Genomic DNA, 26,681 nt, shown 5'->3' with positions numbered 1-26,681 from the left:
GAATAATAATGGCCCAAAACTGAGCCCTGGGGCACCCCACATTTAACCTGTTGCAATTGTGATTTATGATTTTGAATTTCGACATATTGTTTCCTGTTCTGTAGGTAGCTGGATAACCATGCCAGTGCAATGCCTCTAATGCCATATCTTTGTAGTTTTTTTATTAACAGCTCATGATCAACAGTGTCGAATGCTTTTTTTAAATCCAGAAATACCCCCACTGCATATTCTTTATTTTCTATTGCCTTAGTGATTTTGTCTACAAATTCTATGATTGCAAATGAAGTAGTTCTCTTTGCTCTAAAACCATATTGTTGTTCATACAGTATGTTATGTTTGGTAATGAATTCATTAATTCTTGTATAGAATATTTTTTCCAGTATTTTGGAGAACTGGGGAAGCAATGAAATCGGTCTGTAGTTTGAGAGTACATGTTTGTCTCCAGTTTTATTAGTACAGCGGATAACCATGAAAATTGTGCACTTTTTGAAAGAAACATGAAACTTCTACCATAGTTAGGTTATACCATGAGGTTCATTTTCAGATTTGGAGGGAAGTCAGATTTGACCTCTGAGGCCCGGTAGAGGTCAAATCCAAAATGGCCGCCAATAATATTCAAAAGTGCCTCACGTTGGAACCAAACACAGTAGAAAAACACTTAAGGTGTCATTTCCCACTAACTTTTGGGTTCCCATTCTGTATCTGATACATTTGAAACCACCAGAATTCAAGAAAATGCATTTAAATCAATATGGAGGTCAAATCATGCAGACATAGGGAGGTGAACGGTGCAAAATGGTTGTTTATTTCCAAAATAACAACAGTAATTGTGATGCCAATAATGATGATGCCAATAATAATGCCAATAATAGTATTTATTTATTATTATAATTAACTGATTTATTATTTAACTTTTAAATAATTCCTTTTTTTTTATCTTAACAGTCTCCAGAACAAAAACAGAGATCTGTACATTTAAGTGCAGCTTTGAGACAGGAGCACCGTCCAGTGCACCCTTTCTGGCAGTTACAGCGGATCAGCTCATGGCAAGACTTTGCTGCTTCAGGGAGAGTGGTCCAGAGTGGCTGCCAACAAGTGGTTTCCTTTGTCCAGCCCCAGTCAGATGGCTCTGGCATCTCTGGATCCAGGACCAGTGACTGGTTCCAGATGTTCGTCTGAAAGCAAGTACACTTGATGTGCTGTTTGAGGGCAGCCTGGGTTGGAGGGATGTTTTCTAAACTCCTGGACTTCTGGGAGAAAAGCTGTTTCCTGGCATCATTCACTTCCATGCTCTCGCTGGTTCGGTCATACATGAGCACCACAAATCGTTCCAGCAGTAACAAGGACTCTACACTGACCTCACTTGGCATGCATAGGAGTTCCTGGAAAGCATCACTGACCTCTGGGAAAGACTTCCATGTCTCCCAGGCAGTCTTCTTTCCACGGCCAGCAAATGCAGACACAGTGTCACATCCAGTGAAAGCATGAAAGACAGGGAGAGTCAGGCACTTGATAGGAGTCATTGTGGCAACCATTTCGTGAATTGCGATAAACCGGAAACTTGACCCAACACCAAAGGAAATCCATAGTTCATCAGGAGCTATTTGCTAAAAGAAGCCACTGCCAACACCACCACATCCGTATCAACGGTACGTATGGTCACCTTCTTACAACCTTTCTGCACAGCACTGCTCAGCCTCTTCTTGCGAACATGGGGCAAGGCGGGCCACACATAAGTCAGCAGGAGAGCAGAGGACTCCAGTTCCATCTGTTGCATACAGTTCCTTGCCCTGTGCTACAGGCAGATTAATGGATTCCCGGGCCAGGAAGGAAAACAACTCTGTTTTGTTTTCATCACACCGAAGGAAGTCTTTCCAGTTCTTGGGCCTCACAGTAAGGGGAGCAACCCTTTTCCTCATGCCGTTTCCCCTCTTTTGTCTTGTTGAGGCTTTCAGGCTGGCATATAGGTATACATCCCAGACAAGGTCAACACGGTCGCCTACCTGTAGTTGAGCAGAGATGTATTGTACAAACACTGTTTCTCCATACTCTTGAAATGTTCTTGATGTGTTTGGATTCAGCATTTGAACCACAACTGCACCATCTAGAATTACTGCATCAGTCTCAGGAACACTCTTGTTTTCGGGCAGATTTGACTCCAGGCAGTGAAGCAGATCTGCTTTAACCCCGAACCGAAGTTTTCCTCCACTTGACAGAGCTGGAGGTGCTGCCTGGTTTTCTTGGAAAGAAGTGGTTGATGTCTCCATCTCGTGTTTGACATGAAATGTACAGTCTTGAAAAAAGGCCACAGTCACTCTTCAGTGCGGCAAGTTGTGCCTTCTCTTTTGTTTTGCTCTTGACAGGTGGTCTGCTGAACAGTGGCAACTTGTTCTTTGGAAGAGGATGTGTGATAGGTGTTGTACACCTTTCCAGCCTTTGGGTTACGAACTCGGTGTACTGCTCCTCACCAAGGGTAATAATCCTTCTTACAGCATCAGCAACTTGGGTATCAACGATGTCTCTTGTTTCAATGACTAAAAGATCTTGGCTTTGTTCTAGAAATGGATTCCCCATCTCTTCCAGCACTGTGACGAGTGCCTTAACCTCCTTTAGGAATGCTGTTTGCACTCCAGGTTGCTGTTCATGGTGTCTTGAGTCACTGAGTCCATGTTTTTGGTTTGTTGCCTGTTCTTCAAACTCTTTAGTGATCCTGGCGATTTCTGGTCCTGCCACCATCCAGCGTCTGAGTGCTCCTGGATTTCCAGTCAGTCCGATAGCCCCACCAGAACCTTTGACCATGGCATTGTTCTGTTCATGGCACTGGTCAAGTGCCATGGCAGAGAACTGGTTGCTGGTTTTGTGCACCACAAAATGTCCGGACATGAATTCTGCTGGGACTGCTGGGTGTCTGTCTGCAAGAGTCATCATATCACGGATGTGTACAGAAAGCCATCTGCTGTAGTGTGTGTGATCTAGGGCGAACATCCAGGGCATGATCTGTGTCAGGGATTCAACGTTGAGGGGAAAATCGGTCTGTCTAGTTACTGGACCAGATGAAATGAGACGGAGAGGTAATAAAGTCTGTCGGCACGTGGACCTTGGATTTATTAAGTAAAGTGGCAACGGTTATACAGAGTCATAAAGCGTGAGAGATCGAATATGTCCAAGTCCCTAATCAGCGCTGATGGTTCGTCCAGAGCTTCGCCTCCGTGGAAGGTCTGCTTCAGAAGAAGATCAAGAGTCCCTTTGTGATACAGTCTTATGCTGTATCCTCCTCTCGATGAGGTGTGTGCGTTTGAGGTGTGTGTGGTTCTGTGTGTTTTTGCTTGACCTTGGCTCCCAGGCCCTGGTACATGCATGTGTATCTCTTGTTTTCCTCCTAACGGGGGAGAGCACCTCGAAGTGTCTCCTGTGTGATAAATTAATGTGGCTCTCCCGTTCTTGAGGATGACTGGTGCATTGTCTGAGTGTCTACCATTTGCCTGGTTGGGAAATGGGGCCTTCGGCTCCGGCCTTGACCTGACTATATTATCATGTTTGTGTTATGTGTTCGTTGGGTTAGAGCAAGAGTTGACTATATTGTGTTCCTGCCATGTGATGTGCTCATCAGGCTAGGGTAGGAGTTAGCTATATTTGTAATGTACATGTGATGTACTCAGCAGGTTATTTTGCCCAACAACGTACAGCTGGAAGTTGCCTTCACGAATGGACCTGATGTACCGCAGAACGAGAAGCTGCAATGACAGGGTCTTATGCCAGTAGTCAAAGTGAACACTGGCCTTTGCTTGCTGAATGCACCACTCCTCAAAAGATAGACTGATAGGTGGCATGACATCTTTATCATCAGATATGCACTCTTCATTGTACGCTTGTTGCATGAGTGTATAGAGACTTGCAGCCGTTACCTGGTGTGCATGGCGGGTCTTGGTGACATGTTTGGCATGTATGAAGGAATTGGCTGTTCCAGAACTTGCAATGTCAGCCTGGACCAGGGCATTGGTCCAGCCACTGCCTTCTAGCCAGTCTCCCAGCAACTTCAACATGGCCATTTCAATATGTAGACCACCAAACATGATCACAAAGTGATCTTCTCCATAAGTGTCTGGCCAGGACCACTGTATTTGTTTAGCGAGAGCATACAGTGGTTGGTCAGCAGCAAGGACAGGAATCTGACCAGGGTTCACATTTTGAACTGCTCTTTTAATGATTTCCATAGAGTGCCGAATCATTGCTACTGAATGTGCATTGTCAAGAAAGAGAGGCAATAATGCGTTGATTGCTGCAGGAGGGATGATGGCTTGGTGAACATCAGCGTGGTAGGCAGACCATGATATCATGCCATCAATGGTAGATGTTTCAACAGCTGTCTTGACTTTTCTGAGCCATGCATACTCATCCTCTGTGGTGGCTGTAGAAACCAGGAGGGTGGAAGGTCTCACAGGACCTTGTACAGGTGGCACACTGAATTCCTTTTTCCGGAGGGTAGCTGGTGGCACGACTGTGTAGGCTGTTGGCAGAGGTGTCACTGACTTGGTGGAAGAGCCATTTTGACTAATCACTAGCACACCGCGATCAGTTCCGCTTTGTGTGTGTGACAGATGCTGCATAAGTGAGATGCCGGTGCCGTGGAAGGAATCTTTGGCTGTTGCAGAACTTGGATTATGGTCTATGTTGTCCACAGCTCCTGTTGTAAACAGTCCATGGCGCAACTTTGTTGGGCACACAACATCCTCCATCCTAAATTGCTGGCAGACACCATTGGCAATGTCTGATGGGATTTGCAGCAGCCTGTCATAAGAAACACACAATCCCAGATTGAACAGTGTGTCAATTAGCCCCCTACTTCGTGTAACTGCATGGATCTTGAGGGACAGATATAGAGGGAGTGGAGTTTCTTGGGTGTGCCTTGTATGTGCTGAGCTTGGTGAATCCATGTTCCGTGCCTGCTTCTTACTGTTAAAGACTATCAATTGGGAGATTGTTAGGGCAGGTTTTGTGGTGGACTGATGCTCAATGTTTGTACCATCAAGTACCATGTTGATGAAGGCCAAGAGAGATGGTGGCACAGCCTTCTGCTGGCAGTTTTCTTTGAATGACCCGTCAAAAGAGAAAGATGAATTAAGGATCTCTTTGCTCCTTCCTGGCTATGGTTAAATTCATTTGCAATATGAATAATATTATGTAATTTATTATGTAATAATATTGTTTGTTCATAGTCAATCTTTTTACCTGTTAGAATATGTCGGTTGAAGTGCTCTCTAGTACTGTGGCCTTGGGAAGCATTGAACCTTGGGATTGGTTGCCATGGCGGCGCGTGTACACGCTGCGGCTAAGCACTCCAGGTACTACTCTTTAGTTGGTTTCTTAGCAGTTTACTGTTTACTAAATGCCACGTATGCACAGCCTTACGTAAGATACAGCCGAAACAATTGATGCAAGATAGTTGCATCCTGAAGCAAACAAACACCGGACACGACATTCCACCGGAGCTCATCAGACCACCGGGATCCCCGTGGATTACTCCCCCAGCCAGGAAGCGACGGCGGCGTCGAGAGCGCCGGCAGAAGAGGGGCTGTCGATCCGGATTACGAGCTAGGCTAAGCAGACAACCGCACAAGCCTTCATTACCAAGCCTCTTCATCACGAATGCAAGATTACTTCCCAACAAGATCGAAGAGCTGGAACTTACCATATCCACGCAGAAAAACATCCAGGACTGCTGTGTTATGGTGATCACTGAGACGTGGCTCACCCCGACCATCCCGGCTGAGGCTATCAAGCTAGCGGGTCGCATAGCACACCGAGCCGACAGAACATCAGAGTCAGGTAAGAGCAGAGGAGGGGGGCTCTGTGTTTACACAAACACGAACTGGTGTACAAACGCTGTGACAACGGACACATACTGCTCGCCAGACGTGGAGTATTTATCCGTAAGATGTCGCCCCTTCTATCTGCCACGCGAATTCACAGTTATCATTATCACTGCTGTTTACATACCTCCCGATGCTAACACCAAAACAGCTTTGGACTCCTTGCTAACTGCCATTAGCACTCAACAGCGTGACCACCCTGATGGAGTCTATGTAATAGCAGGTGACTTTAACAAAGCCAACCTAAAGACTGTGCTCCCCAAATTCCACCAACATGTACACTGTCCAACAAGAGGGAGTAACACACTTGACCATGTCTACAGCAACATCAAGCATGGGTTCAAAGCATCACCCCTATCCCACCTTGGGCAGTCTGACCACATCTCATTGTTCCTGACCCCAGCATACAGACCACGTATCTGTACAAGCGGGCCCACTGTTAAAACCATACAAGTGTGGCCAGAGGGGGCTTCCGAACAACTGCAGGACTGCTTCAGTGACACAGACTGGTCCATATTTGAAGAGGACAACATTGACATCTACGCATCCTCTGTACTGTTCTACATCAAATGCTGCATGGAAAACATCACTACCACAAAACAGATCCGTGTGTTCCCTAACAACAAGCCGTGGATGAACAGGGGTGTCCGACTCCTGCTAAAGACACGCAAGACTGCTTTCCATTCCAGTGACGTGCAACGGTACAAGACCGCCAGGGCAAACCTGAAGAGGGGAATCAAGGATGCTAAAGCAGCATATAAACAGAAGATCGAGGACCTCTTTAGCAGCTCTGACCCCCGCCAGGCATGGCAGGGGATACGTCACATCACCAGACAAAACAACAACAGCAGCACTACCAGCGGAAGTGCCTTGGAGGCGGAGCAGCTGAACCGGTTCTTCGCCCGCTTTGAGGTGGAGGGAATGACAACCACCAGTCCGGCTCCAGACACCAACAGCCAGACCCTCGTCCTTCAGGCTGCTGACGTCATCCGCCCTCTCCGCAGGATCAACACACGGAAGGCAGCCGGCCCAGATGGGGTCCCAGGACGGGTCTTCAGAGACTGTGCTGCAGAGTTAGGTGAAGTATTCACAAATATCTTCAATCTCTCTCTATCACAGTGCACTGTCCCTACCTGCCTGAAGACATCCATCATAGTTCCAGTTCCCAAACAGACTTCAATAACATCTTTCAATGACTACAGGCCTGTGGCACTGACACCTGTAATCATGAAGTGTTTTGAAAGACTGGTTCTACAACAAATCAAAGCTGCCCTACCACCCACTTTGGATCCTCATCAATTTGCATATCGAGCCAACAGGTCAACAGACGATGCAATCTCCACGACCCTCCACTCTGTTCTGCGCCACCTGGAGCTGCAGGGGACCTATGCACGGCTACTGTTTGTGGACTATAGCTTTGCGTTTAATACCATCGTCCCCAGCAGGCTATTCTCCAAGATGTCCTACCTGGGTATACCGCTCAATCTCTGCCTTTGGATTAAGGACTTCCTGACAAACAGGCCACAGGCGGTCAAAATGTGCCCGCACCTTTCGCCCACTCTGTCACTCAGCACAGGGGCCCCTCAGGGTTGTGTACTGAGCCCTTTACTCTACTCCTTGTACACACATGACTGTGCCCCATCTCACACTACCAACACCATAGTGAAATTCGCAGATGACACAACTGTGGTGGGTCTGATCACCAAAGGTGATGAGGCCAATTACAGAGGGGAGGTTCAAAGGCTGACAGAGTGGTGCTCAGAGAACAACCTGAGCCTCAACATCAAAAAAACAAAAGAACTGATCATTGATTACAGGAAGAAGCAGGACACACACACACCACTACACATCAACGGGGAGGCGGTGGAGAGGGTGTCCAGCTTCAAATTCTTGGGCACACACATCTCAGAGAACTTATCATGGGCAATAAACACAACAGCAATAGTTAAGAAAGCACAGCAGCGGCTATACTTTCTCCGCACACTCAGGAAAGTCAATCTCTCTCAACAGCACCTAAGGTCCTTCTATCGCTGCTCCATCGAGAGTGTGCTCACCTAGGGAATTCTGTCGTGGTACGGTAACAGTTCTGCTGCAGACAGGAAGTCACTGCAGAGGATTATTAAAACCGCCCAAAACATCATCAACCAACAGCTACCTAGCATGGACACCATCTTCAACTCCCGATGCTTGCAGAAGACACACAACATTCTGAAAGACTCATACCACCCTGCCAACTATCTGTTTGAACTGCTGCCCTCAGGGAAACGTTACAGGTCCATCAGAACACGCACCACAAGATTCATAAACAGTTTCTATCCGAAAGCAGTCACCATACTTAACTCTGACCTGAAAATAAATCCATTAGTTCTGACAGTATTAATCCGTGACGTCCACATGTAATGCAATGCTCAGCACTTCTACATATTTGTACTACTATTTTAAGGCATACTATATTTTTTTTACTATTTTTTAGGCATACAATGGCACTAAGTTAACGGTATAGTGTATGACGACATGAATGTAGTGTGAGTGAATGAAATGTTGAATGTATTTTCTTTATTTATTATGTTACCTTTTTAAATGAGACCAGTACGTGAGTGCACTGAATTTCGTTGTACTTCTGTCCAATGACAAATAAATATCTATCTATCTATCTATCTATCTATCTATCTATCTTCCATGTTGCCTAACAACAACGCTCTAAAGCAGGGGTTTTTCAACCAGTGGTCAGCGGTGGTATTGCAGGTGGTCTGTGAAAATGGTCTAGGGGGTCACCTGTGGATAATTCTGTGCTGTGAAGGAATTAAATTAGCCACACATCTCATGAAATAACAACTAATAACTGAATAATACAGAGACAACAAAGAAATTAATTGGGGTACATAAAAAATGAATATTTTTATGTTTTTTTTTACATTGACCTTTACATAAATGCATTTTCTTGAATTCTGGTGGTTTCAAATGTATCAGATACAGAATGGGCACCCAAAAGTAAGTGGGAAATGACACCTTAAGTGTTTTTCTACTGTGTTTGGTTCCAACGTGAGGCACTTTTGAATATTAATGGCGGCCATTTTGGATTTGACCTCTACCGGGCCTCAGAGGTCAAATCTGACTTCCCTCCAAATCTGAAAATGAACCTAATGGTATAACCTAACTATGGTAGATGTTTCATGTTTCTTTCAAAAAGTGCACAATTCCCCTTGATTTGAGGGCTTAACCGCTGTACTATATGTATTGGTATGACTTTAGCTGTTTTCATATTGTTTGGAAACACACCGGTTTGAAGAGACTGATTGCAAATGTGGGTTAGAGGCCTAGCTATACATTCAATTACATTTTTGACAGTGCACATATCAATATCATGACAGTCTGTGGACTTTTTGCTCTTCAGTTACAGTGTCAATAATTTCTTTTTCCTCAGTCCCTCTTAGAAACATTGTTTCATCAACATATATGGTTAGGGTTAGGCTCTTGATTCGCGATATCAAGAACATTAACATTGCCACCCTCTGCTCCCTCATTGACAGTTCCGACCACCGACTCTACCTCAAACCCTGATGAACTCGTCACTCTTTACAACACCTGCCTCACAAACACTCTCACCTCTATCGCCCCCGTAAAAACCCGGTCTGTTTCCTTTTCCACATCTGCCCCCTGGTTTACCCCCGAGCTCAGGTCCATGAAAGCTAAAAACCGTCAACTTGAGCGACTTTATAAACAAACCGGTCTCACCATCCACAATGACATGTACACCTCCCACATTGCACAATATAAGGACCTCATATCCCTGACCAAATCCACCTACTACTCCGGCCTCATTTTAACCAATGAAGGTAACTCAAAAACCCTTTTCTCGGTTCTCAAAAAAATCCTCCACCCACCCAATTCTCTCCCCCCCCACTTGTACTCCACTGAATCCTGCAATTCCATCTTGGACTATTTCAATCTGAAAATCCACACCATTCATCAGCACCTACATCCCAATTCCCCCCCTCTCTCCCCACCTGCACTTCCCCCTACTTGCCATCTCTTCGCCAGTTTTCTTCTCCCCACTGCCTCCGACCTCTCCGTTCTCATTCTCAAATCTAAGCCCACCACCTGCCAGCTTGATCCCCTCCCCACAACCCTAGTCAAATCCTGCCTCCCCTCCCTCCTCCCTCTCATCACCGCCATCATTCACTCCTCACTCTCATCTGGAATAGTCCCCTCACTTTTCAAAACTGCCGCTGTCACCCCCATATTAAAGAAACCCGGTTCAGAACTCAACAACTTCAGTAACCTCCGCCCCATCTCTAACCTACCATTCATTTCCAAAACCCTAGAAAAGATTGTCGCCTCCCAACTTCACTCCCACTTATCCCTCCACTCACTCTACGAGCCTTTCCAGTCCGGTTTCCGCCCCCGTCACAGCACAGAGACCGCCCTCATCAAAATCACTAACGATCTCCTCATTGCAGCTGACTCTGGTTCCTTCTCCATCCTCATCCTCCTCGATCTGAGTGCAGCGTTCGACACCATCTCACACCCCATCCTTCTCAGTAGACTCTCCTCGATTGGCCTCTCCCACACCCCCCTCAGCTGGTTCCACTCCTACCTCACAGGCCGCACCCAGTTCATCCAGCTTAAATCCTTCACCTCCAATCCCTCCCCAGTCACTACTGGTGTGCCCCAGGGATCTGTCCTGGGGCCTCTTCTATTCATCATCTATCTCCTCCCTCTCGGCCACATCCTCCGCAAATACAATATCCAGTTCCACTGCTTCGCGGATGACACCCAGCTCTACCTTTCCTGCAAACCCAATTCCTCACTCCCACCCCCCTCCCTCACCGACTGTCTCTCCGAAATAAAAACCTGGTTCACCTCAAACTTCCTTAAACTAAACTGCAATAAAACTGAAATGCTCCTCCTCGGCACTAAATCCACACTAGCGAAAGTCAATACCTTCTCTCTCACCATCGACAGCTCCTCAGTTTCCCCCTCCCCTCAGGTTAAGAGCTTGGGTGTCATCCTCGATAGCACACTTTCCTTCCATTCTCACATCAACACCATTACCCGCACTGCATATTTCCATCTCCGCAACATCAACAGACTCCGCCCCTCCCTCACCCCCCACACCACCGCCATCCTTGTTCACAGCCTCGTCACCTCCCGTCTGGACTACTGCAATTCTCTCCTCTTCGGCCTCCCCCACAAGTCCCTCCGCAAACTACAACTGGTCCAAAACTCTGCCGCCCGCATCATCACAAAGACCCCCTCATACCATCACATCACCCCTGTCCTCCAGCAGCTCCAGTGGCTCCCCGTAACCCACCGCATTAACTACAAACTCCTAGTGTTTACATTCATGGCCATCCACAACCTCGCAGCACTCCCTACCTCTCTGATCTCCTGCACATTAACATCCCCACCCGTTCCCTTCGATCCTCCTCCTCCATCCACCTCTCTGTGCCCCCTGCCCGCCTCAGCACTATGGGGGGCAGAGCCTTCAGTCGCTCTGCTCCCCAGCTCTGGAACTCTCTACCACCCGACCTCCGAAACTGTGACTCTCTCCCCATTTTCAAAGCACAACTAAAAACCCACCTGTTTCGGACTGCCTACTCTCTCTAATCTCCATGCTTCCTGCCATTCTGCCCTATGTATTTTAACTTATTATGTTGTCCTTTCTATGTCTATTTTATCACGTTTTTTGTATATTTCATTGTGTGTTTTATTGTGTGTGATGTACAGTGTCCTTGAGTGACCTGAAAGGCGCTTTTATAAATAAAATGCATTATTATTATTATTATATATGTCTTTACTTTCTACACCATCACTAATACTAGTATTTGGAATTTTCCCGGCCAAACCAGGACCAACCCCGACAAAGAATGTATTAAATTCCTCTGCAGCTGAAGCCATATCAGTGATTGTTTTGTTATTTGGAGACATGAAAGAGTTTGGATATTCTGCCTTTCCCCTTCTTTTTTTGATAATGGCATTTAATACATTCCATGTATTTTTAACCCTTTAACTGCCGCACCAAGAAAGCTGCTATGGAAAAAATATTTTTTTGCATTTTGTATTCCCTTGGGTTGATTATAATCAGAATCAATAAAAAATAATTCAACAGGACCCATATTTTTTTAAATATCAGCCTCTACCAAACGGTTGAGATGTCACTTAATGGTCGAAGTACCGGAACTCCGACAAAGAGCTCCAAATAGTAGAAAAAGTCAAATATTTTACCATTGGATCCATTTTTTTTTATATTATCAGCATTGCAAAACACACAGGATAAAAATTGCACCTCTAACATATCTCATCACACTTTCATTGTGTGGTGGTCCAACAGCACAATTATTTTTGGGGCGAAAAATGCACATTCCTAGTTGAATACTAAGCTGGTTTGCAATTAAACATTAGAGAACAATGCAAAAGCTGGGAAACATTGGAAAACACAAGGACACATTACACTTTTGATATTCTTTATCTCAACACAACTGATCTCTGTGGTGGGGCAACAGCACCAATGCAACAGCACCATGCTCTTTGAGCATTAGATCCACTTTCCAATTGGAAAACAATGCAAAAACAGTTGTACAACACATTGCAAAAGACACAAACACATTTTAACAACACAAAGCATCAGTGCAACAGCACCAATGCTTTTAAATCCACTTTACTTCTGGTGGTATGCTGCAAAGCATTCCTGGTTTGCAGACAAACACAGGAAAACATTGCATTTCTGACATTTCCATCTTGACACACCCTTCGGACAGAGGTTGCATCGCCCCCGCTTGTCACTGTGAAGTGGCCAATGTCCCATGTTGTCATAGCGCACATCTGGTTGGGGTTTTGGTCGTGAGGGTCGTGGAGTGTATTTTTGATTCTCTGGTGGGGGAGAGCTGAATGATGGTCGGCCAACTTTGGTTGCATACTTGTTGACTTTGATCAGACTGTGGGCGACTGCCAGGCGAAACCTTTTTAGACACAAGGGTTTCTCGTTCAGTAGGCCACAGTCCCTTTTGTAGACCAGCCAGGAATTGGCGATGCACAAGTCAAGGATGTATCCGAAGAGGGGAAAGTACCATCTCCTTGACTTGGCTGGGGTCTTGTACAGGTGCACAAGCATGTCGGACAGATCAATCCCTCCCATATGCTCATTGTAGGCAGGGATGAGTGACGGGCATGGGACAGCAATCTTTGCCTTAGACTCTTTGCTCCACCGTTTCACCGTTGAAAAAGGCATGATCCCACAAGCGTTGCTCAGAAGATTGACACATTTGTTGTCAAACCATTTGTCTGCAACCACTCCGTCAGCAGACATGTAATCACATGCTCCACGCCCTCTCTTCATCAGCTCTTTGTCTGTCATCAAGGGAGCTCCACCAATACGGTTTGGTCGGACGGTGCCAATGCACTTGACACCCAGCAATGTGTGCAGGTCTCTGACCAAGTTAAAACTGGTGAAGTAGTTGTCACAGAAGACGACAGAAAGGCGTGGCTGTGCTATGGTCTTGCACAGCGTTGTCACTACTTTTGCTCCCAAAAGTAACGTCTGCTCCTGCTCACTGAGGACAACATTGAAAAATGTGGATGCCCCTTGGTACATCAGCAGGTCGTGGATGATGCCAGATGAACTGGCTCGGCAGAACATCTTGAAGCCCCATTTATCTGGCTTGTTTGCAATATATTGGCAAAGACTGCCAGCCCTTGTGCCTTTATATGCGACCATGACTTCATCCACACTGTGTTTGTAAGTGGATGGAATCAGAAGGCATTGCTCTCGAAGCATATTAAAAAGGGGACGGATTTTGTAGAATCGGTCTGGACTCTGATTCCACTGATGATTGTCATTGAAATGAATGTACCTGCGTAAAAGCTGGAATCTCTTCTTTGGCATGATATCAGCTATCACGTCGAAACGTGACTCATAGCGCCAGTAGTCCTCCAGTGATGGGAAGGTAAAAACACCCATGAAGAGTAAGATTGCCAGGAAATCTTGTATCTCTTCAGGGCTGGTCTTGATGGGATCCCCCAACTCTTGGGCGGAGTAGAGATTGGTATGATGGCCAATATGTTTTATCATCTCATCAGTGAAAAGCCTTTTGAAGTACTGGAATGGTGTCTGTACAGCCTCAGGGGATTCAAATCTTGAAACCGGAGCCTCAAATCCCTCAATGTCTTCATGCTTCCAGATGATGATCTCTTTTCCTTTGTTTGGACCTGAGGGCGAACTTGGGTCAGGGGTATCCCCCGTCTCCTCCAAGGAAACTGTTTTTAGGGAGCTCTTTCCTTTTCTGCTTTTTTTGAGAGGCGGCTGTGTAGTGGAGCTGCTTGTTGAGGGAGCCTCTTCTTCCAGGGATTCAAAAGGACTGTCACCAGCAACTTCTGCTGGTGTGGGATGATAATCCGGATCCTCTATTAGGTCATCATTATCACTCAGATCAGCATCAGAATCTTCAGGATGTTCTGGTACAAGGGCCAGGAGAGTGCGTTGTCTTGCACCGTAGAAACTCTTAGCATCCATCTAGTATTTTAAAAACAATTAAAAAAATGAAATAACAAACCACATTATTCTTCAATGGTATTCATTAGTATACCAGCATGTTTCATTTGGTTAAATTGGAAATAGTTGTGATAGTTAGAATTTTCCCGATTTTTTTTGGTGATATTTACCACATTTATTTTGAAAACAACTCAGAAAGTGTCAAAACTACATAATAAAGAAATTATTTCGGCACATTTATGTTGGAATAACATTAAATGTTTAGTATTTAAAGCAATAACAAATAAAAGGTTTTGATTTCATAGAACATTGTTCATTATAAATGAGATTAGCTTAATTTTTCTATGTCTACCATAAAGTGCCAAATCAACCGTTTGGTTGATGTAGTTTAGAAAAAAATATTTAACATGTAAAAGAGTTTATTTTGCGGAATAATTTAACAACATTCTGTTCAGTAAGCTTTCTTATACTATAATATGTTGAAAAAATGTACCTACCTTTCAAATTTTAACCAAAAGCCGTCCACATGTTGGGAGTTATTTTCTCGTTTGGGATTTCCTGTTTTGAGTGAGACTTAAAAGGCGTACTATTGGAAAAAACAGTGACATCTAGTGGCGGTCTTTGGGATAACATACCTCAACCGAATGGTAGAGATGACTCAATCAGGTTGAATTAAGTTAAACATTCCTATCAATAAGATATTGTGACGTAAAATGAGCTCTACCAAACGGTTGAGCAGGCAGTTAAAGGGTTAATATTGTTTTTGTTGTCCTCCAGTAAATTGCTATTGTGATCCATTTTGCTGTGTCTCATAATTTTTGTTAGTTTATTCTTATATGTCTTATATTTTTGTTCTGCTTCTGTTGTTCTTTTCCTTAAAAATTCTTTATATAATGAATTTTTTTTCTTACATGCTTTCAATATTCCTTTAGTTATCCATGGTTTCTCAGCATATTTTGGTTTCACTATTTTCTTTACTAGAGGACAATTTTTTTCATACAGTTCTGCTACAATTTCCAGAAATGATTCATTGGCTTCATTTGCACCTTTAACATATACCTTGTTCCAGTCTTGTCTCAGTAGGTCTTCTTTAAAGGAATTAATAGCGTTTTGTGTTTTATGTCTGGTTATTTTGACCGTTGTGGTGTCTTTTTTTATCCTCGTACAGCTCTGTATGGTTGCGAAGACTGGCAGGTGATCGCTTGTGTCATTTATTACTAAACCACTGTGAACTTTCCTATCCCAGACATTTGTGAATATGTTGTCAATTAGTGTAGCACTGTGTGTTGTAATTCTGGTTGGACGTGTGATTGTTGGATATAAGCTGTTGCTATACATTGAATCAATAAATTCTGCTGTTGAATTGTGTTCTTGCGGGTTTAACAAATCAATGTTAAAGTCTCCACAGACAAACACAATTTTCTTGTTATTTATGTTGTGATATAATTCAGCTAACTTTTCCTTAAATGTGTCAACACAAGAACCAGGTTTTCTGTACACACAGCTTATCAGAATATTTTTAGATTTTTCCATCTCAATTTCAACAGTAATGCATTCCATGATGTTGTCCAATGCAAATGTCATTTTACTGGCATATTTACTTTTGCAGCTGATATCAATACATAGTGCAACACCACCACCCTTCGATTGAGTCCTGTTAAGAAAAAACATTTCATATCCCTCAATATCCACCATGTTACCTCTCTCTTCACTAAGCCATGTTTCAGTTATTGCAATTATAGTGAATTTTTTGTCCAGTTGCCTTAAACAATGTTTAATTTTTGATAAGTTTGAATTAAGGCTCCTGCTATTAAAATGTATGATGGATATTGACCCGTCCATTATTACACTTTTTCTGAATTGTTCTTCTGTATAATATTCACAATGGCTGTGTGTGTTATTATAAAAATTGTTTTCAGGATCGATGTCATTTTCAATGTCTTGCGGTTTATGTTCTGTGTATTCAAAACATTTCAAATCCAGTTTTTCATATTCTGTTGATAGATTATAGTCCGAACTTGTCATGGGTGTTCTAGGTGTGTTCACTTCAGGGTGTATTATGTTACCTTGTGTTTTTTCTTTCATACCTCGAACTTATCCAGCTCGGTAACGTCTCTGACGAGGAGCACTTTCGCTGACTCAGGAGTGGTTCCATTCAGTTTAATGAATACTTTGCAGTTTGAAGTCCATGTTGCTTGAATCTTGTTTTGTTTTCTTAGGATGCGTGCTTTCCTTGCGATGTCCGCGTTCTTCTTTGTGAGGTTTTCGTTTATGTAGACGTCGGTTCCTTTTAATTTCCTTCCTTGTCTGATGATTGCTTGTTGGTTCTTTCTGTTGGTAAACCGGATTATTATTGCAGGCGCGATCGTTTTGTTTTTACTACGCAGGGTGTGACAGGCCTAGATGTCTCCGCTGTCAACAGAGATGCCCTTGCTTTCCAAAAAGCAAAGGACCTGTTGCTCCAGCGACTCGCGGTCGTCCTCGGAAGCGTCGGTCCCTTGCCTCCCGGCGGCGGTGTCCTCGGATGCCGCAGCAGCCCTGGCATAGCTCCGGTGTTTGGTCCTCAGACCGCTGATGATTAAATCATTCATGCGGGAGTATTGCTCGAGATCGTCCACTCGGTTTTCCAGTAGCGTGATTTTTGTGTCCTTTTCGATGTTTTGTATCTTGAGTGTGTGGATTTCACCCATCAGATCCATGATTTTTGTTTGTTGCGCAGAGATTTTTGCCACCTCAGCTGACAAGAAATCAAGCGATCTTCTAATCTCCTCCGCCTCGTCAGGCTGGCTTGCTGTTTTCTTCGGTGGCATTTTGTCGTCTTTGCTTGCTTGGCTTCAGGAAGGAGTTAGTTATAGTATTGGAATAAAAGATGTTCCATATGGTTTTTCTACATAGCTGCCTCAAAAATGCCTCCCTGATTAGTACGCAATGCTTTGCACAACTTTAATCTGAAGACCAGATCGATGCGACCGCACACGACCTGCTTCCTAGTGGCTATGTGGGGGCAGTTTATGTGCTTAAAATCCGTAACAATATCATTCTAAATAAATAAAAAATGGTTTTAGGGATGGGTTTAGGGAATAAAGCTAAAGGTTAGGTTTAGGATTAAAAACAAACTTTTTAAATTTTAAATGTTGAAGGGTTTAGGTTTAGAGAGAGTGAGAAGAGTGGTGGGGGTAAAAGGGTGGGGAGTCAGAGGTAAGGAGGTGTGGGATGTCTGTCCCTACATTCTCCCCTGCCTTTCTGGGCATCTCTGATATCCTATTCACATCTCAAACCCAGAGGGCAGAGGGGTGATAGGACGTTGAAGGGTTTAGAGTTAGAGAGGGTGAGAAGAGTGGGGTAAGGGAGAGTGGGGAGTCGTATGGACTAAAATGTCCTGTAGGTTTTTATTACGGCGGTAGGACATTAGTATTTTAAAAGAAGCGAGTGGGGCGGTTTGAGGTATGGCAGAATTAAAATGTTGCTTTTTAGCTTGCTTGAGGGGGCCTAGTTGTCGCGAAAATGTAGTAATTAATGGAATTAACTTTTGTTCTGTGTTCTTTTTTTCAGGGAGAACGGGCCGGTCTGGCTGGAAGAGGGCGGTCACTTTCCCTTTAATAGTCAGAAGAAAACGTTTGGAATAGCCGCGAGGTCTAAGGGCCTTGAAAAGGGTCCTGGTGGCCTCCTCTACGTGATGAGGTAGAGAGCAGATGCGGTGGAAACGGATTAGTTGGGACTTGATGATGGAGCTGAAAGTATGCCTGGGATGGTAGCTGGTGTTAAATAATAAGGAATGCCTGTCAGTGTCTTTAAAATAAACCTTGGTTGCTAATGTTTTGTGTCCATCCTTCGTGTCTGTGAAGAAAACTACTGTGTCTAGGAAGGGGACCTGCTGGAGATGGAGAGTGTGTTTGAGTTTGATACGGGGGTGGTGTGAGTTAAGGATATGTATAAAATGGTTAAATTCTGTTTCTGATTCGTCCCAGAGGCCAAAGATATCATCTAAGTAACGGAAATAGACTAGGGGGCGTGACGGGCATTTAAGGAATGCAGATTCCTCCCAGTCTGCCAGATAGATGTCTGTGTAGGCCGGTGAATATTTCCTTCCCATTGCGCAGCCGCATATTTGTAGAAAGAAGGATTTATCAAATAATAAGTTGTTGCGGGTAAGGGTAATTTCTAAAAACTTTAAAATAAATGTGTTGGGACGAGATGAATCCGGTGACGAAGACAATGCTTTCTTCACAGCCTCGAGGCCCAGGACAGTGTCGACGTTCGTGTACAAGGAGTCAACGTCGATTGAAAAGATAAACGTGTTATCAGGGACGGTGAGATTCTTCAACTTGTTGACAAAGGTGTATGTGTCCTTAAGGTAGCTCGGGTGAGTGTGAGATAGGGGGTTAATGTAAAAGTATGAACTCCGCCAGGTAGTATGATTCGGAGCCACATAGTTAGCCCCATCGCTAACTATGGGGCGTCCTGGAGGAACCACGAATGGAACAGTCCAATTCTCTGGGGGTTTATGTATTTTGGGGAGAAGGTAAAATAATCTCGCCGGAGGGAGATCCGGGCCGTATAGGTAGTGTGCCTGTTTTGCGTTGATGAGATGCTTTTCCCTCATCTGGTCAATTAAAAGCCTAACCATTGTCTGAATCTCAAGGTACAGAGGATCCGTGAGAGGGCGATAGTAGACCGGGTCATTAAGTTGACGCGTCGCCTCCAGAATGTAATTAGTACGGTCCTGTATTACAATTTGCCCTCCCTTATCCGCCGGTTTAATAATAATCTCATGGTGAGATTTTAGTTTGTTGAGGGCCTGTTGTTGATGGACAGTAATATTGGCCTCCCCTACAGGACGTCGAGGTCGGAGGTCACGGAAGAGGCGGAGGTCCTGATCGATGAGCTGGCGTATAGGCTTCGAGACGGACTTCAAGGCTGGTTCCCAGATAGACGGCGTAGTAAAAGGTAAGTAAAAATAATCTGTGTTATATTTAAAATAATCGAGAATTTTTAACCGTCTGTGGTAAGTATGTAGATCTCATCTCAATAGGTCACGGTCTGGGAGTGACGGTGTCGTGATGAAGGTGAGGCCTCGTTCGAGGATCTCCTGAAATAGTAACATAGTTACGCCATTAAATGCGTTTATGTAAACATTTTTAGCGAGAAATGTGCATTTTACTTTTGTTACGTATTTTAAGAATCTAAGCTACCCACACATAGACCCAATGAAGCAGGACCAAACATAAGCCGTAAATACTATACATAGCCACAAGCGGAGCAAGATCTTATTGGAGGCTGCTCCAGCCACAGATAGCAGCGCTTTTATATATACGAAGAAGCCGAAGCCAGTACGGCACCCCGGCCACGCCCACTAGGCCACGCCCACTTGACGGTCTCTACCTGAGGACAAGGGGTGGAGATGGCCAGAGATCAATAGGTAGACGAGCAGAGAGCCCCCGGGCCTAAGCCCGGGGGCTTGAAGTAGATCACGGTATTTTCCTCTCACACGTGTTCTACACGATTCCTAGAATTCCCTCCGTATAGCTTCACTTACCATGCCGAAACATGCCGACGACTTTATAATAAATGAAGTGAGTTAAAGCAACCCGGGATTGGACAACTTTCTTCGAGAATATGCAACACTTTCATAATGTTCGCTCGGTGAATGTGAAGGATGTTTGGTTTGATAGTTATGACGAAGAGGGAACGCTCCATTCACTTGCATGGACAGCGTCTCTGGTTGCTATGCAACCTCAACGTCTTGGCGGACTATATCTCTGCTGATCAACACTACGAATGCTGGAAACACACCAGACACACCATGTGAAGTTTTTTAACCCGATTATTGTTATTTATATCTGAGATTATTTAAAGGTTGTATAGGTGATTTGCTTTTTTGGCCATTTTTGCAAAATTACTTGAAATCCTTATCATAACCCGCTTACAGCCACTGAGTTAGAAGTACTGACATGAAAATTAAACAAGTCAATCATCTGTGGAACGGGCAGGGCTCGAAAAACTCCAGCCAATCATTTCCATTGCCACCGAGTTGCATTGGACAGTAAGTACGTCAATCAAACGGTCGTACTGCAGTCCCCCTCCCCCGCGCCCCGCGCGCGACCCCTTCGTGCAGTACTCGTGACCCAGAGCTCGTGACCCAGAGCAAGCTCCTGTTTGTTGTTAACCTGCGGTAGCTACTGGAACTAGTTAATCCACATTTGGACCTAGCAGTAGAAGACAATTTCCATGGCAGACAAGACGCCACCATCCCCACCACCACCACCACCACCAGCAAAGAGAAGGAAAACTCTTTTTCAGAGAGTAATTGATAATAAAAACGCTGAAAGAGAAAAACTGAAATCAAGAATAATCCTAGGCGCTGCTTTCGAACGTTGGCGGCAACTGAAGGACGAGAAGGGTCTAAAAACCGATGCTTGTGTGGCGGTTGACCTAGTTTCAAAGTTTATACCGTTTATACTCGGTAATACCGGTGTGGAGACGAGTGTATTACTCGGTGTGAAAATGTCCACACCGCGGCAACCCTAGTGAAAACCAGGACTTCCAATACAATTATATGAAACAAACATACATTTTCTAAAAATAGTAATGATTTATGTGACCGTTTAATGTTTATAACATCTGGTCCAACCATTGCAGCGAGAACGTATTCTCAGCAGGGGGTGCTGGGAAAAAAAAAAACTCAGCCTGCACTAGACTCGCAACTCGTTACATTGATAAAAAAAGATGTATAGCAGCGCAGCTCAATTACACCAGTGCATGCGCGGACAGTTGAAAATCGATCGTTCACATCCAGCTGCTCACAGAACAAGTTTAGCGCACCACCGCTACCCTCACACTTTTTCATATAACCTTCAGCACTAGGTCATATGAGCATTAAATAAATGCTGCGTCTCAAAATGCCTTGGACAGCAGCGAGGATGACTCGCTTTGCCACGGGCCGAAACAGTTCGGAGCGACCACAGCCAGAGCGAACACAGCGGGGCAGAGGAGTGTCAGGAATAGTCTTTGGTGTACACATCAGTACGGCCTATTTGCACTACTGTTTAGTGGCAATGCAGTGTTTTATTCGATGCCTTTTTATTTTCGTTTATTATTTCAATGAATACAATTTATTAATTCATAAAAAACGGATCTGGTCTTCAAATCTTTTTTCCAAATATAGGTCGTCTTACAATGGGGTTTGTGTTTATATTCGGACCAATACGGTACAGCGGGCGCTCACATGACGTTAAGCATTTCCTGGTGCATAATGTGACGCTTCAGAACCTAAAATCCCGTTTCTCCCCGTTGACACGACAACACATAACCGGCGTTTTCAGAAATCTCCACTTTGGCCGGAGTGTTTAGAAATGATAGTTTTCTGTGATAAGACAGGGCCTCGGACAGGGGGTGTTGCAGCACCCCCAGCACTCCTACTTCCCGCGGTACTGGGTGCAACTTACAGCTGAATGTAGTGCCATGTTGTTAAACGAAAACCTACGCTAGCCTGGCTCGCTCTCGCGCATCTCTGTTCGCGCTCGTGCATGATTGCGCGTCCAGGTACTTGGAATGGGTGGAGTCAGAGTCAGCGTTGAAGGAGAGGGGGTAGGACCATTTGAGTTGTGTATTTTCAAAATCTGCTGGCGTTTCCCAAATCACCTACCCAACCTTTAATCTAACCCGATCCAAGCTCTATCATGCACCCAAACACGGCGGCGTTTGGGTTTCCTTCCTCGGACTCCTAAATCAAGCGCAGCCACAGGCGCGTAGCTGCGTACGTAGGACCATTTTTGACACAAAACGGTCAAGCAACATTTTAGCTGCGTTACGCACGTGAATCTTACGCGGGTTACGCGTTTGGTGTGTTCGTACCTTAAGCTAAGGTGACCAGATTTCTGAAATGAAAATCGGGGACATTTTCAATGCGGCGGGGAAAAATCCTTACATATTATCATTATGAAATAAAAAATGGGGACAAGTACTTTTTCATGTATTTTAACCAGCTTTTATTACACAAAAGGTCAGAGGCGCCATTAGGGGGCGAAAAGTTAGGACAATTCTGTGGGCCAGTGACTGACAGGGGCCCTTAAAAAATATTAGAACATTAGTTAGGTTAAAAGAAACATCATTAATGGATTTTAATAGAAAATGAAATTTATAATTAAACAAACACTTTCTCAGTATGCAGAATGTTTCCTGCATGTCTTCACAGTGTTATATTATCACAGCTCAGTGTCAGTAGATATTGTAAAGTTAGTATCGGACTATAAGATAATTGAAGCCTTCACAGGTAGAGGTGTGGTTACAGAAACTGCACATGGTTGGCGTTGCCTGTGTGTGATGGTGGGACCCAGTGTGATATCTTTTCATGGGGCCCAACATCCCTTGTGGCGCCCCTGCAAAAGGTTAATAAATAAAAAATATCAGCACCCACAAATATCATGTATCAGTAGTGCACATAAGTGTCAAAAACACAAATATAGAATAATACGTCATGAGAAAAAAATCTCTCTTCCAAAGTTAAGTGTCATGTGCAAAGACAGCTGCCAGACCAGTAGCTAGTAAATATCATCAAGATGTAATTAATAATAATTACCAAGTCAAAACATATAAAAAGATGTAATACTCTCGTCTGTTCTCTTCTCCTTCAATGCTTTTCTTTTCTTCACCCTTCTTTCTTCTCTCCTTAGCTTCCCTCTGTTGTTTACTTCTTTATTTCCGCCTTTCCACACTATTCTCTGCTCTTTTCCTCTTCTCTCCTTCAGTGTTGTTTACTTATTTATTTATTTATTTATTATACCTTTACTAAAAACGGTGACATATAAAACAGTGACTCAGGGCATCAGCTAATCAAATTGTCTGCATTTATAACTACTACAGTCATTGGTTACCCACACAGCCCGACACAAAAAACAGCAGCCTAACACACACAACTATCAACCATTGACTTATTATTAATTAATTTATTATTAATTAATAATATCATCATTATTATTATTTTAACAGTCTCAGGTCCCTATGCCTACAGGAAAATCATATGCTACCAAAGCAGTCTTCCACCTCCCCCTCTTCCAAAACAGAGCCACATACAATGCCATCACCTGGTAATCTCATGCTAACGTTAACATTACAGCTTCACTAATGACAGATATGAAAACATTGTCATGATGTTAACGTTCACTGACTTTTATTAAGTTACGTTAGGTCTTCAGTTCAGATAAACAATCATACTTATTTTAACGTTACATCACTACACACACACACACACACATACACACACACACACACACACACACACACACAGCCAAGTCTACTGCCAATTCACGCAAAATAAATAACTTCATACACAACATACCATTTATGAGACCGCTGATCTTCTCTTTTTCATTTTTTGCCGCCTCTAGATTGTTGTTGTTGACGCTGCTGCGTCTGGTCATACGTCCTGATAACGTCTGTACGTCATACGACGTCTTCTCTGGTGATGCGTTAAATGACTACCGTAATAACTGGTGTTTGAGTCTGCGCGCATTTTCCCCCCATTCAGTGTCAAAATCGGGGACATTTCCGGGGACAGCTTTGACCGGGGACAGATCACCGAAAACGGGGACTGTGCCCGGAAATCGGGGACGTCTGGTCACCTTACCTTAAGCGTCGACAGTGTGTTGAGATAACCAGCACGTGAGTCAACGTCCTCGATATTCTCCCTCACAAAGTCATTAAAAGACTTGACACAACGGAGTTGGGTGGCGGATAGCCTGATAGATACCGTTATGAGGGGAATTGCAATGCGAGCCTGGGGGAATGTTTCTCTGGCCGTCCTAATTAAACGTCGGGTGTCCTTAATTATTGTGATAGCTGTCTGTTGTCTAAGGCAGTTGTCTATGCCAATAGACAATAAGAAGAGCTTAGTGTCCGATCTGGCAGATGTGTGTTTCTGCAAGATGGCTGTTAGATGTCTTAATGTGGCTCCTGGAAAGCTATCTATCTGGATGTCGTCCATTTTTCTTTTTGGGATGCGGGCCAAGTTGGAATCGCCCGTGATAATCATGTGTTTTCTAATAGAAAGGGACCACATAGTGGCTTTGCGGTTCGTAGGGGGTGTATGCAGGGCTGGTGGTAGGAAGCACTGAGCATAGGGGAAGAGAAAAGGGAAGGAGAAGTCGGGGTTTGGCGACTCAGACCTTTTCCCACTGGGACAAGGGCAACAACAGCAGGAGTGGTCAGAGGAGGCGTGAGAGGGCAAGGGTGAATCTCCACGCAACCTGTGAGTGAGTCAGAGTTCTGAATTGAGCCATTCTTAGTGATGATTATCTTGTTCCTTGTCATGGAAGGTAACACCGCCTGACCAGGTGGTGGAGTGGTCAGCGCCGGCGAGGAGGACGACGGACAGAGTCGCTTCCGGGTCGCGGCACTTGCGAGGGAGAGACGGTTGGGTCTAGGGGCTGAGGAAGCGGGAATGGTGACTGGGGGCTCCGGGTCCGGCGTGGGAGATCCAAGGCTCGTCTCCAGGACGCCAGGAGGGTCAATGACTGCCGAGGTGGTCCGCACCGGTGGGACGACCGGAGGAGGACGTGGCCTGGTCACTGGTAAGCGCTGTGGGCCTTGTGGTAGCGGGACGCGGCTAGGTCGCGGTGGTTGAGGGGCAGATGTAGGAAAACGTTGGGTTAAGTTAGGGCATAGAGTTGGAAGGGTAAGAAGGGAAGGAATAGTTAGTGGCCTGGACGGTAGCATTACAGTTTTTCTCAGACGCTTTGGTACATTTCTCAGATCAGAATTGAAATTTGCAAAGCAGTAAGTGCATTTCTCAAAACAATGTGTTCAAATAGCAAAACACCATGGATTAACTGCAAAAGCCAGCCTCTTGCTCAAAATCCTTAGTTCATCTCTAAAAAGTAAATATCTGTTTCAATGAACATGTCAGTGCCATCAGAATGACAAGTCCTTGTGTCATTGTCTACGGATAAGACAGTCAAATTGCTTAGTCATGTTGTCAATATAACAGTGTCCTCTGGAGGGATGTTCTGATGTAAACTATGTCTAAAGTTTTGAAGACAATTACTGTAAATTGTAAGTTACACCTTAGTGTATGTGGGAGATTGATTGCAAGAGATTGGACAAGATTCACATTTAAGCTTTGACTATTTGTGCTGTAATTTGTTGACAGACCATGTCATTGCTCGAAATGTGAACATAGGAAAATCTCCTTAGGGTAAACTGTACATGCATTGCTGTAGGAATTACAGTGCAGTCATCCTACAACTCCTGACGTTCCTGTCTGTTGGGCCACAAATTCTCAGACAATGTAACATTGTGTTGCTCCAGCTATATACTTGCCAGTTCATGGCTCAGGAGAGGCACCTTTGAGCTATTCCAGTACTGGTTGATCGTTGGTTGATCTAACACTTCACAGATTTCCCTTCTTTAGGGAAAGTCAAGATTCACCTGGTAGCAATTGACCAATTCAGGACAGATATAGAAAAAACAAAAAAAAGAGTCTAATGCCAGTGTATAGAAATGTATAGAAATAGGCTTGACATATTATGACAACTTGTTCAACCATTTTGCATGTAAAGACTTATGCAATGAACTAATACCTAAAAGTTGTGGGGGTGAGACTATTCCATAGAGACCATTACAATACATTTTGATCAACATGATATAAGCAATTGATAATGTAGGAAAGAGCAGAGAATTGTACATAATCATGTGCATGGATGTACCAAAGCATTCGCAACGTGTTCAAATAAATGAGAAACTGTTTTTTTCATGTGCACAAGTGACACACTGATGTGAAGATTGAACAGGTAGTTTTGAGAATTTCAATTCTGATCTGAGAAATGAACCAAAGCGACTGAGAAAAACTGTAAGGTGTTTCGATGCTTGAAAGGTGCCATAGTGGACTGTGGTCGTCTGGGAAGCGGTGGAAAGGCCCCAAGGTCCGAGAGGAGCAGTGGAGTGGCAGGCGGTGGCGGATCCGGGGCCGACAGCAGCAGCCGCAGTGCGGAGATGGAAGACGGAGTAAGGGGTCTGGCATAGCGCTGGTGGGCCCACCGAAGGGCTCTGTCGAGGGCCTCATTGTTAAATGGCCCCAGGTTAGTATGGATCTTTGCTATAGTATGTGTATAATGTTGTATTAAGGTCTTTACATTTATGATCATGTACTCCATTGTGTTCTCTTTGATTTGGTTTAAGACCAGATCGTCAGGTGCCGCCGGTTTAATGAATGCTGTAAGTTGAGCCACTTTCCTAGCCATCCCTAATGGTGGGATGCCTGTTCTAATAGATACTTCTAGAATTTCTGTATGATGAATTGATTGTAATATTTGAAAATAATGTTT

At 44.3% G+C, this 26,681-nt stretch overlaps 2 long non-coding RNA genes across 2 annotated transcripts; one reads left to right on the top strand and one right to left on the bottom strand.

Moving 5' to 3' along the window:
• The first annotated feature begins 19,228 nt into the window (after window positions 1–19,228).
• Window positions 19,229–26,303, top strand: LOC115546605 (uncharacterized). Its single transcript, XR_003977250.1, has 3 exons — window positions 19,229–19,308; window positions 24,675–24,929; window positions 26,231–26,303. It is a non-coding gene; the product is annotated as an uncharacterized LOC115546605 (long non-coding RNA).
• On the bottom strand, window positions 22,335–23,944 carry LOC115546608 (uncharacterized). The gene is made up of 2 exons (XR_003977252.1): window positions 23,699–23,944; window positions 22,335–22,739 (listed from the first exon to the last, which is right to left on the bottom strand). It is a non-coding gene; the product is annotated as an uncharacterized LOC115546608 (long non-coding RNA).
• Window positions 26,304–26,681: the final 378 nt, after the last annotated feature.

Source organism: Gadus morhua, chromosome 7, assembly GCF_902167405.1.
Source record: "Gadus morhua chromosome 7, gadMor3.0, whole genome shotgun sequence".
Lineage (NCBI taxonomy): Eukaryota > Metazoa > Chordata > Actinopteri > Gadiformes > Gadidae > Gadus > Gadus morhua.
Note: the sequence above shows the minus strand (reverse complement) of the source record. Positions and strands in the feature narration are given on the sequence as shown.